This window comes from Mus musculus, chromosome 12, assembly GCF_000001635.26.
Source record: "Mus musculus strain C57BL/6J chromosome 12, GRCm38.p6 C57BL/6J".
In the NCBI taxonomy this organism is placed as follows: domain Eukaryota; kingdom Metazoa; phylum Chordata; class Mammalia; order Rodentia; family Muridae; genus Mus; species Mus musculus.
In genome coordinates, this window is record NC_000078.6 from 88,938,993 (window position 1) to 88,958,290 (window position 19,298).

The following is a 19,298-nucleotide window of genomic DNA, read 5'->3' on the forward strand; positions in this document are numbered from 1 at the left end:
CTCGAACTCAGAAATCCGCCTGCCTCTGCCTCCCAAGTGCTGGGATTAAAGGCACATGCCCGGCTTGGATAATATTCTTTAGTGTTAATGTATCATATTTTACTTGGTCCCTCTTTCCTACAGATAGTTCATTTTTTCTATTGTAAATGATTGTATGTGTACATCTGGCTACATAAGTCACTGATGGGAAGGTATATGAACCAGTAGTGTTCATGGTCTCTGTAAATTAATGCTTTTGCAACTTACAGTTAGCTGTGTAGTATGGGTAACAGTATCTGCTTCTGCAAGCCTTTGTTAGTGTTGAGAATCATGTTTTCTTTTTTTGAAATTTTTACCATCTGAAGCATGAGCCCCCTCCTTTGTGCAATGCACCTATCACTATCATTTTCTCTTGAGAATTTAAATGTTTTGTTACTAATTAATTAATTAATTATATATTGTATAAAGAAATGGGTTTTACTATATCATCTTGTTTAGTTATCTTGTGTATTCTGATCATATTTGCTTTCCAGTACAAACTCTTTTCTCCTTACTCTACTAGTTCCCCTCTTCTTAAATAGCACAGCCATTTTTATGTCATATGTGCATGTGTGTGTGTGTATGTGTGTGTGAGTGAACACGCCAGGTTCCACATAAGAGAACAGGGTGACATTTGTCTTTTGAGATGTAGTTTATTTCACTCAACACGATAAAATCCCACTGTACTCAGTTTTTGTTTTGTTTTGTTTTTTTTAATAACTGATATAATTTCTCTGTCCTTTTGAATGGCTGAATACAACTCCACTGGGGATATACACCATGCATCTGCTAATGAACACCTAGACTGATTCTATCTCTTGAGTATTGAGAATAGTACGATGGTAAACATGGTATCTCTGTGGGATGCTAATTTAGATTCATTTGGGTATATTCCCAGAAGTAGTATAGCTGGGCCATATGGAGTTCTATTTTTTGTTTTGGGAGGAGCTTGCATGCTGGTATCCATAGAGGCTATACCAGTTTATACTCCCACCTGCAGTACATTTTCCCTTAGTATTATGATAGATTTTTGTTCATTAATATTACTGCCATTTAGTGTTCAAAATACTCATTGTAACATTTAAAACTTTTTTGGCCTCAACTTTGTTTATATGTTTTCCTATGAACATGTTATTTTTCTTTTTTTATTCATTTAATTTTATTTGTAATTCATTTTTTTACACTCCATATTCCATTCCCCACCCCTCCCCTCCTACCCTCCAACTGCTCCATATCCCATACCTCTTCCCCACCACACCCTTCCTTCACATGGATGCCCCCCACCCCATCTGACCTCTAAACTCCCTTGGGCCTCCAGCCTCTTGAAGGTTAGTGCATCATCTCTGAATGAACACAGACCCAGAATTTCTCTACTGTATGTGTGTTGGGGCCTCATATCAGCTGGTATATGCTGTCTGTTTGGTGGTCTAGTGTTTGAAAGATCTCAGGGGTCCAGATTAATTAAGACTGCTGGTCCTCCTATAGGATCTCCCTTCTCCTCAAATTCTTTCACCCTTCCCTAATTCCAGAACAGGGGTCAGCTGCTTCTGTCCATTGGTTGGGTGCAAATATCTGCATCTGACTCTGTCAGCTGCTTGTCGGGTCTTTCGGAGGGCAGTCATGATAGATCCCTTTTTGTGAGCGCTCCATAGCCTCAGTAATAGTGTCAGGACTTGGGACCTCCTCTTGACCTGGATCCCACTTTGGGCCTGTCACTGGACCTTCTTTTCCTCAGCCTGCTCTCCATTTCCATCCCTGTAATTCTTTCAGATAGAAACAATTATAGGTCAGAGGTGTGACTGTGGGATGCAACCCCATCCCTCACTTGATGTCCTTTTCTTCCCGCTGGAGGTGGGCTCTATAAGTTCCCTCTCCCTACTGCTCAGCATTTCATCAAAGGTTCCCTCCCTGTGAGTCCTGGGAATCTCTCATCTCCCTAGGTCTCTGGTACACTCTGTGCCTGCTCCCCCAACCTCCCATTTTCTGAGGTTGCCTGTTTACATTTTTTCTGCAGGCCCTCAGGTCCTTTTCAGTCCTTTTCCATCACCCAATACAGGTTATTTTATCTTAAAGTTTATTGACTATTTCCTTTGTGATGATTCCTTTCTTTGTTTAAAAACACCTTTCTAGATCAGAGGTTAAATGTTCATCTTTTTTTTTCCTCATTTTAAAATTCAATTTAAAAATGGTATAAAATTAAGTTCTGATAAAAGCTACTGAACTGAGTCTCATCTGTTTTTTCCGAGTTGTAAAGTATAGCAGTACAATTTACTAGTGACCCCTCTTATTCTACTTGTATTGCTCTGTCTGTTTCCTCAGCTTTGGTAGATTCTACATTCTCTTCTGTACTCACTTATTCCTTCAGTGGTACTTGCATTATTTTAGTCACTATTGTTTTGCAGTATAGAGTAGTACCTACTATAGAAGGCCATCCTTTATTATTCTGTATTGTTATACACACTTCTTAAAAACTTCAAGTACTTGCTGGTGTTTATTGTGATCATTTTAACATGTGGTTGACCACTTATGATATGTTAGAATGGTGGGTGGCTTCTCAACAGCACAGTAGGCCAAGGCAGTTCCATGTGAAAGAGGTTTTATTGGAAGAGAGAGACAAGGTAGTGGCAGAAAGAAAAGAGGGGGAGAGAGAGTGAGGAAGGGGTGCTCTCCTTATTTATATGGAAAATGATGTAACGCAGGTAAAGGTGGGAGGTGAGCCAAGTGGATGCTGGGAATATGGTGCCTGTTGTTTTGGTAACAGGCCTGCAGGTCAAGCTGTAGCCTATGTGATGTCATAGGTTTGGGATGTCCTGATGCCAACAACTTAGTTTTAATAAGTAAATTTTTATTGGAATATAGAGATACTCATTTGTTTGTTTATTCTCTATCACATCGTTTCCTTATAATGTCAATGATGAGTAGCTTGACAAAGATTTTTAAGGAGTCACAAGGCATAAACTCACTCAAATTGCACTTTATAGAAAGCTTGCCAATGCCTGACCTAAAATATTTGCTCTAAGAATCCAAGAATCCAGGATGCCAATAGTAAAGGTAGGATAACATACTTCTTGGGAATGCTGTATATTTCACACAGGACCTTTGCTTCTGGTCCTACCTTACCGGGTCTCTGTCTTCTTCCTAGTAACTTGAGAGTCAAGATAGAGGGGAGCCCTCACATCTTCAGTTGACTCCCCAGTAGCTGTTGAATGTCGAACATTTCTTCCTAGTCCAACTTCTCTCTACAGCTATGAATATTTGGGTGTTCCCATTATGCACCATCAGTCTACACAGAATAAGCACTTCCTAGAGATCTACCACTTGAGAAAGATCATTTTATTGTTGGTTCAGTACTTCAGGTATTCTGACCCTCCTCTTCACTATCCCTCCCCATTGACCCAGGCTAATAGAAACCAGTCATGTCTGGATTATCAGAGGCCTATGATAGGAGCATCTGAGGCACTTTGATGGAAGAAGGTCCAGAAAATATGAACTCGTAAAAGGCAACCAAGGTCACTAAGAAGGTTAATTCCTTAAGTGTTGAGCATATCTGAAAGAGGCTGGTGACCTTTCTCTGTGACAGGTGTGGACCCTATGCTCATGAAGGACTTAAAGGGTACTAAAGTGGACCTTTTATGGATTTAAAAATAATTGAATAACCGTATCTCCACAAGGACAGACACTGTCCTGCAGAGAACACACAAGCTTCTGTTGGGTTGTTTATTTTTGTGACAGTTTTGAAACTCTGTAATGTCCTGGTAGGGATTGCTGGTCTTCACTTCCTGTGGTCTAGGATGAGCTTTTATGCACACAGCAGGGAGCTGTGTAGTTTGCTGTAACTGGGCAGAGTTGCAGGAGAGACAGGAAGGAAGGAGTTACTAAACAAGCTTCAAGAAAAAAATAATGTGCTCATGTATGCATGTGTGAGAGAGTGTATGCACATAAAGAAGAGAAGAAAAAAGATAGAAAACAAAAACAGAATTTTTAAGAGAGTTGTATTTTCTGCTATATTCAGAATGTTTAAAAATGGACTAGGCGAGACCTGATGCATTAAAAACTATTTTTATACCAAGTAAGGTTTAAGAAAAGCATTTCCAATAGTTTTCATTCTTAGAAAGAAGGGACATCAATTCTCCAAATGCAAGATATTTTCTTCCTTCACACTATATAAAATTGAAATTAGGGTCATGGATGGGGACTCTGTTGAGGGGCAGACTAAAGCCAGGGCAAAGTGAATGTGAGCAGAAAGGAAAAGGGCATCATGGAAGCTGGAGTAAAAGAATCACAAAGACCCACTAATAAGGGGTTGTGTTTGAGAATGGTCTTTCAAGAGTTCACACTTTGAAGAACTTACTGGGGGTTCACACTTCTAAACATAGGATGCTGGGCCACAGGGCCTAAGGATGGTTTACCTCCTCAGAGCTCCACTGTGAAGATATTAATGATGAGGATTGGCACTACTGAACCTCTGTGTTCACTGAAATGTGTGTGTTGACTCTGTTGCTTACTGATTACAATTACAATGCCCATGCTCTAATGATACCGACCCTAAGAGATGAGCTGAATTCTTAGACATGTGAGAGCCTCCTACTGATCAGTAGGAGGTTCATGATATTTCTGATAAATGGAATAATTGACTGCTTATTTCTTAAAGGAAAGCAAGATGCTGACACAGTGTCTAACATGGTGGGCAGTATAGTCAGAGAGTTCAGATTTGAATCTGTGCAAGCTCTGTTCTTTTTGGGAAAGTTAACTCTATGAGCCTATACATGATAACTATCAAAATACCTTCTGTAATTCACCGAGGCTTAAGTGAGGTGGTGCAGGTCACTTGGCATTGATCAATAATTATGAACTAATTATTAATTTAACATTATGATTAACCTGTGTATTATAATTCATGTTAACTGTCATTATTATTACCTGTAGTAGTTTCTTCATTTATAAGCAAGTGTCAGTGCTGGAGAAAGTAGTCATCTGCATTACAGATTCTTGCAAGAACACCCTTGAAATCTGAAAAGTGAAGTAAAAGTATTTACTAGTAGGTACCTACTAGTTGATTTCAGGTCAAAAGACTCATAAAGAATGGAAGAATAATACTTTGTTAAGTAAGATACCTTAGCATTTGAAGTTAAAATATAGATGATTTACTTTTGTTGAAAAGCAAGGCTAAGTAATAGATCAATTTTGTTCAACATAAGCATAGTTGTGATCCCTAGAGTGTTTTAAAATAGTTGATGGATTAGATTAGTTTTGCCTTTGAGAGTCTGAGGACCAATGATGGGTTATATCTTAGAAATTTGGCTTTTCAGAGGCCTGGGTCCACTAACGTATTTAAAAGGTAGAGCATCATTCTGTGACCGGGTCTTGTAAATGCCAAGGCCCATTATAGACAGTGTAAGGGAAAAGATTCAACCTGTGAAACAATGCAAGAAAATATGTGAACTTTTTGTTTACTTTTAGAAAAATGTTTTATTTTGCCACAGTTGCGCGGGGCAATGAAGTGAATGAAATTATAAGAAAGAATACCTGGAGATAAAGAATATCCTTTATGCATTTTCCTTTACACCAATTTGTAGCAAAATGGCCGCATAATCCCATGACCTGGGAAGGCAGAGAGTCAAGGTAACTGGAGCACTGCAAGGCTTTCTCAAGTTGCCTGTGTTCGACAGCTCTCGAAAGTTCTAATCTGCACTCCCACTTCTGTAATTCTGTTACTGCAAAATTCTGCATAAGTAAAATCATGTCTTAAACAAACTTCAGTTTGAGCTTTACTCATTCAGCAAAATATATATTACTATTTACTCTACAATTCACCTGTTAAAGGATATTAAAGGATACCAGCACATTTCCATATCTGCCTATTATGAAGTACAAAGCTGCTGTAAAGGTTTAGGTGTCGTTTCTCCTATGAGCACCCAGCATACTATTGCTACTAATTCCATATTTCATTTTTATTTTCTTCTTCTTCTTTTTTTAAAAAAATGAAACAACAGAAGCATTACCAGGAGTCCTGACAGCAGTTTCTGGTGTAGACGTTCTTCCAAGTCATGGCATGCTGACCGCATGCATGCAAATCTTATTATAGCTTTGTGACAGGTGTGTAGTGACGTCTCACTGTGGTCTGTGGTTTCCACACACATTTCTTCAGTCCCTAATGATGTGGAATGTGTTTCCTGGTACTTATTTGCCACCTGTGTGCTGCTTTTAGTGACATGCAGTCTCTGTCTTCTCATTACCTCAGAGTCAAAAAACCCCATCAAATTGAGATTTTTTTTTTTTTTAGTATTTTCTTAAATGCATGGCTTGCACATGCATTGTTCCATTCTGTAGTTTGTTTTCTTATCTCCTTAGCAGGGCCTTTTGAGAAGAAAGAGTATAATTTCAGTGTAGACCACTTTATCAGTGTTTCTTTTAGTGACCTGTTTTTTTGTTTTTTTGTTTTTTTCTTCATGTCAAAAAATCTTTGCCAGAGGAAACATCTTCAAGATTCTCACCTATGTTTTGTTCCTAAATACCTTACACTTTGACATTTTGCTTTTCAAGTTTATGGTCCATTTGGAGATAATTTTTCTGAAAATATGATACTTGGGTTGAAGTTTAGTTTTTGCCTGGGAATTTGGATGAGAATTATTCCATCATTGTGACTGAGATGTTTATTTTTCTCCATGAAATTATATATATATATATATATATATATATATAAAATTTCAAAATTTTTGTTTTCAAAAAACAAACAAAAATATTGAATATATTTGTTTATGTTTAATTTTTTAGCCATGTTTCTCTGTGCAATGCTGTCCTAAGTTTTTATTACTATAGTTATACAGTAAGATTTGAAATTGGGTGGATTGATCCTTTTACTTCAATATTATTTTTGATACTGTTTTAGGTACTCTGCTCCCTCCCCAATCTTATAAGTATTTTAAAGTAATATGCGTTGTATCTATAACAAATATTGCTCATATGACAACAGATGTCACAGTAAACCAGCATGTTTAATATGTTGGATTTTTACTCCATGAACATAGTATGTATCAATATATTGAGCGCCTTTAATTATTTTCATCAACATTGTGTGTTTTCCAGCATACAAGTCCTGTTAGATAGAACTATACCCAAATTCTTAATATTTTCAGCAGATATGAATGATTTTGCTACCTTGATATTCATTGTTAGTCTATGGATTATAATTAATACCAACCTGAATATTTTGTTGTCTGAAATCTTACTAAACTCTGGTAATTTTCTACTTAGAAATCACATTGTCTGCAAATAGGGTAGTTTTGTGTTACTTTCAAGTCTATATTTTTTTCCTCTCCTTCCCTTTCCTTGCCTTGTCTTCCCTTCCCTTTTCTTTCCTTTCTCTATTTTATTTTTTCTTTACTTGAATTTCATTTCTCATCCTTCTTTTCTTTTCTTCCTCTATTTCCCTGGATAGAACTTTCAATAAAATGTTAAATAATATTGAGAGCATTCATGCTGCATTCCTGATTTTAAGGAGGGGTGTGAAGTCAGTTTTATAGATCACTTTGAGATGAGGAAATTTACTTCTATTCTTATAGTTTGTAACAATGTTAAAATTATGAATGGGTGTTAGATGTTGGTAAGCACTTTTTCTGTTCAGTTGATATGACTATGTGATCTCAGTTCTTGTCCAGGATCATATTGGACTGTATAGAGTTTTGAATATGCAACAACTTGCACACTTAGAATGAACCCGAGTCTATTATTCATTGTATATGATTTTTGTTATTTATTACTAAATTCTATTAGCTAGTATTTCGCCAGGAATTTTCTGTCTATAATTATGGAGGATTATTCACTTATATTTTCTTTTGTAATGGTGTCTCTGTTTACTTTTAGTATCAGAGGGTGTTCGTTTCATCAAAAGAGCTTGTAGTGTATTCCATTTTCTATCGTCTGAAACTTATCCTATACAATCAGCATTCATTCTGTTAAAAATAATTGGGAGAATTTTCTTCTATGACCATTAGGGACTGGTTCCCAAGTCCATCTTGAGTAGTATTTTAATTAGGAATTTGAATTCTTGATAGGCAAATGGCTTTGTAGTACTGAGTAATGGTTTGTGGTTGTTAGTATTTATTTATTTATTTATTTATTTATTTATTTATTTATTTATTTGAAGAATTGGTTAATTTCACTTAAATTGTCCAAATTATTTGTTAAAGTTGTTTGTAATATTCATTTATTTTTCCCTTAGGCATCTTTCAGAGTTGTATTGACATCTCTTTTCTCGTCCTGAATAGTGGTCTTTTGTGTACTCTCCCTTTACCAGTTTTACAATGGATGTTTCAGGTGTATTGATTCTTGCACTATTTTTGTTGCTGTTTTATTCATTTTTCTAGAATAACTTTTTGTTTTTACTTTGATTGTTGTTGGTTTTCTCTTTATTATTTCTTTTCTTTGCCATTTTTTTGGTTTTGTTTTGTTTTGTTTGTTTTGTTTTTTGAGACAGGGTTTCTCTGTGTAGCCCTGGCTGTCCTGGAACTCACTCTGTAGACCAGGCTGGCCTCGAACTCAGAAATCCTCCTGCCTCTGCCTCCCGAGTGCTGGGATTAAAGGCGTGCGCCACCAAGCTGGCTTTGGCATTTGTTTTTAATATTGAGCTTCTGCCTTATTTCAGTGTGGTTTAGTATGGCATCTCATAAATGCCTATAATGTGTTTTGACCATATTTACCCCAATATTCTCCCCTGTATACCTCTACCTCCACTGAACTCTATTTTTCTTTTTTATTTATATTATTGATACGAGATATGTGATTTGCAATTAGCAACACACATTTCCTTTTCTGTACACTTTCCTTATGGCATAGACACTGGGTAGTTTTCCATGCTCCTGTAAGTAATGTCTCACCATATTTCTGTAACTCAACCTAGTTAAACTCTGGGATGCCAAAATAAATAATAAATAAATAAATAAGGCATGAAAGTAGAAGTAAGACTCTTTGGGGAGAAAGTGTTGATCAGTAGAAGTAGAGAGATACAAGGGAAAATATTGGATAGGGGTTTTATTTTGACCATAAAATACATTTCATATATATGAATTTATTTATTATAATGGATTATTATAATCATAATATATGAAATCCATTATTATTTATAACTAATATATGCTTTAAAAATAAATTTTTATTTTAGGATTACTTTCTTTGACACATCATGCATTTTATAAGTTATATGTTTATTTTCATTCATTGTAGTATATTATTTGTTTTTCTCGACCTTTTTTGTTTCATGTATTATTTTGGTATATCTTGATTAGTTCAAAATTATTTTAATTACTTTTGTTACTTATTTTTAATTTAGTTAACTGTCTTGCTGGAAAAAACTGCATGGTGTCATTTCTTTTAAATTGTCAGGTTTCAGTTTTATGGGCTATCATAGTATATGTTCCATAAGTTTGAAAATGGGTACTATTTTACTCTTCAGTAAAGTGTTCAATAAAGGAGAGTTAAATATTTTTGGCTGGTGAAATTCTGTATTCTTGGTGTTTTTTGTTTCATGGTCCCATGAGTTGTTGATAGTGGGGTATGAAAGAACAAATGGTATATGTATTCTGTAATGTATAAAATACAATATGGACTTTAAAAGTCTGATATATAAATAAAAGAGATGGTAAGCTTAATTTTTTTTTTTTCCCCGAGACAGGTTTCTCTGTATAGTCCTGGCTGTCCTGGAACTCACTTTGTAGACCAGGCTGGCCTTGAACTCAGAAATCCACCTGCCTCTGCCTCCCAAGTGCTGGGATTGAAGGTGTGGCCACCACGCCCGGCTTAGCTCAATATCAAAACATGATACAACTACATGAATTGTATAAAATACTCACTTCTAATAAAAATGGCATGAGTAGGGCAAAAGTAAAATTATAGGAAAATACAACATGGCAATATTCATTGGTAGAAATATTGAGTAGTACTGCTAGTAGCAAATAAATTAGGTTTAGGATAAAAAACAACTACCAGATACAGGGGGGATTGTTATACGACAACAAAAGGATTAATCTCCCCAAAGGACAGTATAATATACATGAATGTTTTGAAAACAAAAGCAACCAAAGTTAGAGACTCCACACCCCTCTATCAACAACTGATACTTGTACATAGTATAAGGAACAGAAACAACTATGTCTCGCCAGCTTCCCTGAAGCGGAAGTTTATACCCTTGTTTTGAAAAGCATTTGATAAAGTACTTGGTAAATTATGATAAATGAAAGATTGCTTGATGTTCCATGATAGGCTGACTTGATGGATGCAATTAAGATTCCTAGGGAGCTTTGCAGGGTACAGGACTGTCCTTACAGCTCTCAGACTCTGTGGATGAGGACTGCTGTATCTCTTTCTAGTCCTCCTAATATCTTTGAATTTTCCAATGGCTTTCATGTGTCTTGATGCTAGCCTCCAAGTCCTCTGCAGTATTGTATGATATTGAATGTTCAACTATGTTCTGGTAAACCCACACTTAGCTGGACCGCATTTTGCAAAAGCTGGCTATTAATAGACTATCTTTACAATAATTTATATTTATAATCCATTTCACCTATTTCTTGATGGTTTGGATTCTTGAAGAATTCAATGTAATGATCATGGTCTTCAATTTCCTGTGTCACTGATACAGGCAACTGTTGAATTCCCTTGGCATAAAACAGTCGAACAGGAAAAATGCAAATCAGGTGAGATATTCTTCCTTCAGGACATGAGCATTACAGAAAGAAATTAGACTTAGGTTCAACTAGTGGGAAGATTTTAGAAGTATTCATTTAAACTGTATCCAGTGTAATTTAATTTTAAGATATGAGGGATGAAAAATAAGCAATTTTTTCTAAGTTGACAGAGAAACAACTGCAGAACAGTTTTCTCTTTTCTAATGGGAATATTGAAAGCCATGGAAGAAACAATCCGTTTTTTTTTTTCTTTAAGATAATTTTTTCCAAGAGTAGAAGAGATATATTAATTTGCTGTTGTTACTTAACCTTGAAGCTAAGATCCATTTCTTTCCACTCCTAAACAAGAGGGAAAAGGCAGAATGACTATCCTGAAACTTTCAGTCATCTCTAGAAACTATCTGACTTGTCTTCTTTGACCTGACAGCACTTTGACTGGCAGCGCCTCTAGAACCTCAACTTGTCAAGGCAACAGTTTTGTATTCTTTAGAAGAACTTTACCTGCTTGTCAGTTTGTCAACCCTGAAGTATTTACTTCATTTCCAGGGATGCTGAACTCTCAAAAATATGCTAGAAAAAAAAATTCATGGACCCAAGAATCCTTAAGGGCATGGGTTTCGATGAGCAGATGAGGGTTCTTAAGCAATATTGGACACATGCTCTTTCCATGTATAACATAGTTTATAATCCCTCTCCAAAATTGTGGAATTAATATAAATGCTGGCCTATTTCTATTTCTGCTCTTCTTCTCCACCCCCATTGACTGCAAGGCTGGGGTCTTATACCAGCTGCTCCTTAATTAATAATGATGGGCTGTCCTGATTCATCATCTCTAGGTTCTACTCTGCACTGTACCATTCACAAGTATGATAATGAAAGGTGTCTGTGTTCATTTGAACTATTATAAAATCATATGGGACTAGATTGTTTATAGAACTGGGGATTAATCCTGGAATCTCAGAGACACATTCTCTCAATGAGATATTTTTGCAGCCATCTGGGTAATTTATAAACAACCAAAATGTGCATTCTGATCTTCTGAAGCTGGGAAGCCCAAGATTAAGTTACTAGCAGATTCAGTGTCTGGTGAAGGCTGCAATTATTACATCATTCTCTGATCCTCTTTTATAAAATGTTAATCCATTCCTAAGAGTAGAGCTCTCTGGGCTTAGTCACTTCTCAGGAGTTAATACAACCAAAAATGGGGATTACATTTCAATGTGGATTTCGGAGGAACACAAGCTTGAAACTCAAAACAAAGACAAGGTTTCCTGTCCCTCATCTTGTACAAATAGCTCGTATCTGGCAATGGACCACTTTGTAACTAGTATGAAGCTAACTGGCACACATGAAGATCAAATCCATAATTCATGCTCAATTGCAACTCATCAGGTGAGCTAATCAGTAAAGTCTAAGAGCAACACTCAAAGAAAGACCCAATGAACCAATTTATCCATCATTTATAAGTCATTGGTTTAGAATGGTTTTAAAGTCTTGGTCAGATAAGAGTGAGAGGTTGTAGAGGCTGGACTATATCCCTAGTTTGCTACATTCTAATACTAGAGCAGTTTAAAGGAGTCACTGGACCTGTTTAAATGGTGTTTCTGCCTTAAAGCACGTAGTGAGTGATGAATCACTGGATGGATGAGGAATTTCTGTGCGTGGTGTGGTTTATTATACATTGTACGCTGTGTGCTCTGCACCACTGACCTGCTTACAATCAATGTGTGTTCTTCTGAATATTGATAAGATGAGCGATGTGATACTTTCTGTCTACCCTGAGGACGTTGGGAGTATGAATAAGCTAACATTTTGAAGAAAAGGTTTATAAGCAGAACTTTTCACTTGATCGCCAGAAAAGCCTAAATTAGTAAAAAGTCAGAATAAGTAATTGCTTAGAATTTTAAAAACCTCACATTCAACAGTGAGAACATTCATCAACAAGAACAATAATTTATTAAGTGGCTTAGTAGATCTATTTGTTGAATATCTATGACGGTTCATTGGAAATTTGTATTTACATGAATTTTAATCAAGAAGGTCCAATTCCAAGTGTTTAATAGTAGTTTGTCATTATGAGGAACTTGCTTGTTCCTTTTAAGATCTCAAGCCCAGGAGTATGTTCTTTAATAAGCCTTTTGTATAGCAGAGGGCTGACCTGTGATCTATGGTCACATACAAATGACCATAGATTTTTAAATATAAAGTAGAAAGGGCATAGTGGTTTACTATGAGTATATGCTCAATGGGGTACCATATGATGGTTAAAAAGTCTGAAATGTTAGATGTGTGGCTTCCAATCCTGAGAAAGTCTATGACCATGGACACCTTGCCTTGTGTCTCTGAAATGCTATGTGCTCATTTCTAACATTAGGAAAATAACTGTGCTGACTAGTTTTATGTCAAATTGACAAAAGCTAGAGTTATCAGAGAGAAATGAAGCTTGAGAAAAATGCCTCCATAAGGTTGGGCTGTCGGTAAGCCTGTAGGGCATTTTTCTTAATGTTTGATGGGAAGGGCCCAGCCCATTGTGGATGGTGACACTTTCTGAGCTGGTGGTCTTGGGTTCTATAAGAAAGCAGACTGTGAAACCATGGAGAGCAAGACAGTAAACAGTGTTCCTCCATGGTTTCTGCATCAGCTCCTCCCTCCAGGTTCCTGCCCTCTTTGAATGCCTGTCCTGACTTCCTTCAAGATGAACAATGATGAAGTGCAAGCCAAATAAACCCTTTCCTCCCCAAATTGCTTTGGTAATAGTGTTTCGTCATAGTAATAGAAACCTAACTAAGACAATAACCAATGATGCACACCTTATAAGATTACTGGGATACTGGATGGTGTAAATCATGGGAAATTCTGTGAACTGTGCCTACAGTGCCATTAAGCTCAACTGCTTCTATTATTAGTAAAATTAACACAATTCAGAAACATTTGGAGATGATGCTCTTTCTCTGTGAGGGGTTAGAGGTAATACCTGAGTCTATCTTTGTTCATATCACGGAATGGCAGCTCCATATATAGTGCTCTACCTCCTTATTCTTGCTTCTTGTCTAAGATAGGAATAAATAGACGACAGGATCAATCTAAAAATATCCTTCAGTGCTTCAAGTAACCCTAGCGTTTAGGTGACTTAGGGATTCTATATTGGTCTGGAATAAATGGTTTTGGGACCCCTGCATTTATTTCAGAATATCTGTACATTTGCAGTGCCTTGCACCTGAGCTCTGGCCAATAGGAAGAACAGAGCTTGGGCAACTGTTGCAATAGAAAGCTGCTTTTTTTGCAGTGCCTTCTACTTTGCTCACTGCAGTAACAACTCAGCTTTGAAATGTCCTCTTCAGTGATGCATCCTGATCACAGCAGTTATTTAAGGGTTGTGGCTAATAAGAGAGTAGATATCCCTGGTATTTCCCAGAACAGAGTGCTCATTCTGAGAATCTTGGGTCCATGTGACTTCCCGAGTCAGTGATTCACATAAAGACAGAGGATATGTTTGGAACGACACAAGCCTGCCCATTCAAATAAATCCTCCCAGGAAAGGAGGAAACTGTTCAAGAGTCTTCCCTGCTGATCGAAATTCCCACTGTGTGCACAAAACACCCTGTCCCAGGTCCCAGGTGTGTGCAGGTTTCTAATTGCCAGTGCTGCACTAAGATTCGGATGGTGAGAGAAGAGTTGCAAAATCACGAACAACACTGAGGGCGGTATTAGTTAGGAAGAAGGCAGCTTCCTGCACACTGTTGTAGGTGTTAGTGAGATTATCAATTGCTGGCTCCTCCGGCAGAGACACAGGACTGGAGGGCTTGGGGAATGTGGTGGCCCCTCTCTTCCTTGCTTTTCTCCCCTATTCCCAAGGTTATGTTTTCCCAGGGATCTGCACTCTGCACTTTCATTTCTGCAGTGAAATTAACTCCAGCTTCTCAGGTAAGTCTTTCAGCTCACCTTAAAGCAAAAGGTTTGTGAGCTGTGGTGGGGCTGGCTCTACCCCATCCTCTTTATATCGGATGTGTTTTCTTAGTGCAAAAGTAGAATTTGGAAGCTTAAATGGGGAGAGTAGAGGTCGGAAGGAACCAGATAAAGTACGTGGCCCTGAGAGAAGAAGAGGTGGGGGAGGTGAAGAGGAAGAAGGAAGGAGACCCTGGCATTTTCTTTCTACAAATCTTACTGTTATTTTTTTTTCTTGGAAATTCTGCCTGTAGGCTGGTACCTGGCTCGGGAACAGGGTCTCAGACATGAATCATAACTGTGATGTTCTTCCCCCACCCCCTGTTTTTGGTTACCGCTGCATAAGAGCAGGCAGACAGAAGCAGGGTTGCACGCTGTCAATACAGGCTGCAGAACTCAATAAGCAGCCAGACAGGGAGTGAAATTGGAGGAGGCAGCTATAGATTTCTCAGGTTATTTCTCGTGAGTTTTTTAGAACTTGTGTGATCCAGGCTTGTCAGATACTATTTTGAGCTGGGCTGAGACAAACACATTCCCTTAGTGTACCAGATGTTGTCTGCAGCCTCCCAATTTCCAGAGGCACCTGGGTTGGCTTCTTTATGGGGAAGGGGTATCCAAACAAGAGGCAGGAATGAGGGAGTTGGAAACTGTGATGAGGGAAATGACAGTTCTACTACTCTAGAATTTGGTAGGAATAGTAATACAATTACTAGGATGGTTATAATTTATTTAGAGACCAAGGACTGTGCATTATTCAGTGTAGTACTTAGATCACAATGGGTACTTAGCAAATTTATGCTGGTGGACAAATAGCACCAACTATCTATTACTTTGGAGTAAATTAAAATTGGAACATCATGTTTTACTTAGAATGGAATAATAATGCTCATTGGAATTATGAGGAAACATGTTCTGCTGAATCATAGAATAATCCCTTCAAGTGGAATTATTTGATTCCACCCTATCTTTCTCTGTCTATTTCATTATTAAATACATAGTGCCATAGGGTTTCAGGTAGCTTATAAGAAAGATTTCATGGAAGTTAATATCACAGGATACAAAAATGAAAAAGGCTATAGCCTTCACCCAATAGTTTGTATCCTGCATTTCTGCAGTAACACAGGTGTTGAAATATAAGGCTGTGCATACTTTTCATATAACCATTCATTTCAGCTTCCTCTTCTGCCAACCCCATGACTGATGCTACAAACAGGGGAAGAGGTAGACGGGTGGCTTTGTCTTCTTTGCATCTTAATGAAGAAAGATAATCAGAGGTAACCATCACACAGGCAATCGAATAATGCATGGTGATAGAACAGTTTGCCTCTGGGCGGCAATAAAGTAGATGATTGGGGTGACCCTTCCCCATTCTTTGGGCTGGACTTGTCTCTGATAGCTATGCAGTGCTTGGCTTTCTCCCCACCACTCTTTGAAACAGAATCAGAAAGGGTATGATCTCCCTTTCCATTTTGCTTAATAAAATATTCTATTATTTTCAGCTGCTAAAATATTCTATTATGGCTGATCACGGCCTCCTTGGTTCAGAGTGTTTGCCATGGGCTAGAGTATATATAAAAGCTGCAGAGGCTGCAGGGGAGCCTGAGTCTCTCTTATAGTGGATGCTGGGATGGGGTTGTGGGTTCCAGGTATCTTATCAGTCTTACAACTGAAGGCTGGGAGAATGCCCGAGAGCCAAGGGGGCCTCAGACAGATGCATGTTGGATAAACTGGGCTCAGCTTATGTTTTCACCTCTGTCTTAGAAATGGGGATGGGTTATGTTCATCCATTGAATCCACACAAAGCTATCGACTTAATAGGGTTCTTGGCATACTCAGAGAATAAAATATCATGTTCTCTCTCCTTATATCATTCCTTTCTTCCCATCCCCCCAAATAGGATTTCATGTAGTCCAGGCTGCCTTCCAACTCCTTGTCTAGCCAAAGGTGGCCTGAGACAGACTTTTAACCCTTTTCCCTTTACCTCCTGAGTAGTGGGGTTGCAGCCATGTGTTACCATGCCTAGTTTATGCAGTGTTGGTGACTGATCAAACCCAGAACTTCCTGCATGTTAGCCAAGCACAGTACCACCCGAGCTACATCTCCAGCCCCAGTAACTGTCTACCTTCTCCCTAAGTAGGGTACTCAACTCCCAGTAATCCCCAAATACTCTATTCCTGGTCTAGGGGATGCTGTTACATTGTCTCATTTATGTTTCTTGTGATAGAAATAAATTTTATCCTATTTCACAGATAAGAAAACCGAGTCATGCATCATTCCATGTACCTTTCCTAACACTGCACAGCTAGTGAGTGGATGAATCTAGACAGAAAATGTTTACTTTAACTGCATTGTAGGCGTCTATGCAAAGGCATATTCAGAAAAGATTCTTTTATGAGATGGTGCTGTGTTTGTGGCTGCAATGTTTGGTTAGGGGAAGTTCAGCCTGGAAGAATAAGAATGAGAGTCAGCCTTGAAAGGTTTACAGACAACAAAAAGAAAGAATCTTAACAAGGGTGATGGTTATTGGTTTATGTAACTGAGATTAATGTCACCATGGTCTGGATTTTCCTGTCTGTGTCACTTGCTTTGTTGGCTTAATTGTTAGGCTCTACCTACTGCTTCTCTGTCAGTGGTTCTCAACCTTCCTAATGCTGCAACTCTTTAATACAATACTTTATGTTGTGATAACCTCCAACTATAAAATTATTTTTGTTGCTACGTCATAACTGCAGTTTTGCTAATATTATGAATCATAATGTAAATATTTGTGTCTTCCAATGATCTTAGACAATCCTGTGAAAGAGTCATTGACCCTCTCCACAAAAGGATTGCAACCTACAGGTTGAAAACCACTTCTCTAGACCCTTCACCCCAACATCTGTAGGGTGACTGTAGTATTCACACACACACACACACACACACACACACACACACACACACACAACACACAAATTCCAGGGTTCATTTTTTTTCTTACTTGTCTAAGCCATGTTAGTGGGAAAAAGAAACTAAAAGAGTATCCAATACCTTTCTCTAGAGAATATTTTGAGACTAATGGAATTGAAAGTTCTCCAGCAGAAAAGCAAGATAGGAAGAAGGAGAAAGAATGCTTGGTAGCCCCCTGTTATCCTCTAGCAGAGAACTGAGTTGAGTATGGTAGTGGGACAGAAAGTCCTTCGTACAGCTGGGGTAGGGGGACGTTTGGATCAGGAGAGTCAAGAAGCCAGCAAAGTCTACATACCATAGTATCTGACCCTCAAGCTATGTTGCTGGATATCTCCATCTTGGACCCCAGAGGCCCTTTGAATAATGAGTTAGAAATCAATGTAGCCAAAGATTGGGTCCACAGTACTGGGAGTGATTGACTATTCATCCCATGAATGCTCCCAAGATGCCTTCTCTCCAATCTGAAGCAACACTAAGTCTGCTCCTTAGTTATCTATCCATGCCCTGGCCACCTCTTTTGCTCTAACTGCTTGGAGGTACTGTTTGTAGAAAAAGAGAGGGCCCCAGGACCTAAGAGTCTGATGCATTGTCCTTAGGCTGTAGCTACTTACACTTTCACTCTCTCTCTACCAACCAAAGCCTAAATTTCCCCAGGGGATCTAAGGTTAGGAGTAGAGAGCTGTATTTTGTCTTCAAAAACAGTTCTTCTTTTATCTTTCTTAGAGAAGCATGAATAGATAAGAAGAAAGGATTATATGCTGGAAGTAATCAAGGCATATATTTAGTCTGGGGCCTGTCTGACTTTGTACAAGTTTTTTTTTTTTTTTTTTTTTTTTTTTAATTTCTGATACTGAGTCCTCAACACAGGTCTTTCCTTCTGTCTTCTTTCTTCAGCAAGAATTATTTTACTGTCAAGCTTTGTTATTCTAGCAGAGCATCCAGGGGTGTCCTTTGGAAGGCTGTTTCTGCCCGTTTGAGTCAAATTAGATGTAGCAGGTGCAAAGGGCTGAAGGAGACTCAATGGTTGATAGAATTATAACCTGAGTCTGTGGCGGCATTTGGACTCCTGGACATTGACCCTTTGAGTCCTGTACTGAAGTGATCCGTCAGCTTTCCTCAGTCTGTACTGAATTTATCTGTGGGTGATCACATTGCCCCTAGTCATGTTTGGGAATAATCCTACTAACATGACTTCTCCTCTTTCTTTTCTGCTTTTTGGTACCATGGGCAGAAAAAAGGTATATCCTTTATGTATCTCAGCAGTCCAGCAAGTTTTGTTAATTGTATATCCAAATCCCCTTTAAACCTATGTCACCTCTTTCATTCTTAGTGTTCCAATGTTGGTGTTCCTGCCTCACTGGGCTTTACATTTTTTTAAATTTTATTTTTGACAATTTCATACATGTTTATGATATATTGTGAACAAATCCACCCCATCACTCCTTTGCATCCCCATTCGTTCCCGAAGGCTTTCTTTATAAATACTAAATACTCTCCTTATTGCTTCTGTGTGCATGCACACACGCATGTGTGTGTGTGTGTATATGTGTGTGTGCATGAGTGTATGTGTATGCATGTGTATGTTTGTCCAGATATACAGATTGCCTTAGATATATTCAAGAAATGGTTGTTGGATGAATAAATGTAGAATAAAATCATGACACAGGTGCATGAACCCTCAACCCTCTGCTGTCTGTGCAATAAACA

General features: G+C 38.0%; 1 protein-coding gene and 1 long non-coding RNA gene across 47 annotated transcripts in view; one reads left to right on the top strand and one right to left on the bottom strand.

The window, feature by feature from the left end:
* Nrxn3 (neurexin III) overlaps positions 1 to 19,298 on the top strand; it is a 1,612,235-nt gene that overhangs the window by 216,292 nt on the left and 1,376,645 nt on the right. The window contains exons 1-2 of one of the 45 annotated variants that reach the window (XM_017314985.2): positions 7,421 to 14,624; positions 15,819 to 15,919. The exons of 42 other annotated variants lie outside the window; for them this stretch is intronic. The gene's annotated coding sequence lies outside the window, so the exon portion shown is untranslated. 2 more of the 45 variants (NM_172544.3, XM_030246607.1) reach the window with 2 other exon arrangements.
* Positions 1 to 19,298, bottom strand: part of Gm40537 — a 37,486-nt gene that overhangs the window by 3,749 nt on the left and 14,439 nt on the right. For both annotated transcript variants that reach the window (XR_003950115.1, XR_872904.3), the window contains one exon: positions 4,939 to 5,028. This is a non-coding gene — a long non-coding RNA (predicted gene, 40537). The remainder of the gene's footprint in view (positions 1 to 4,938; positions 5,029 to 19,298) is intronic.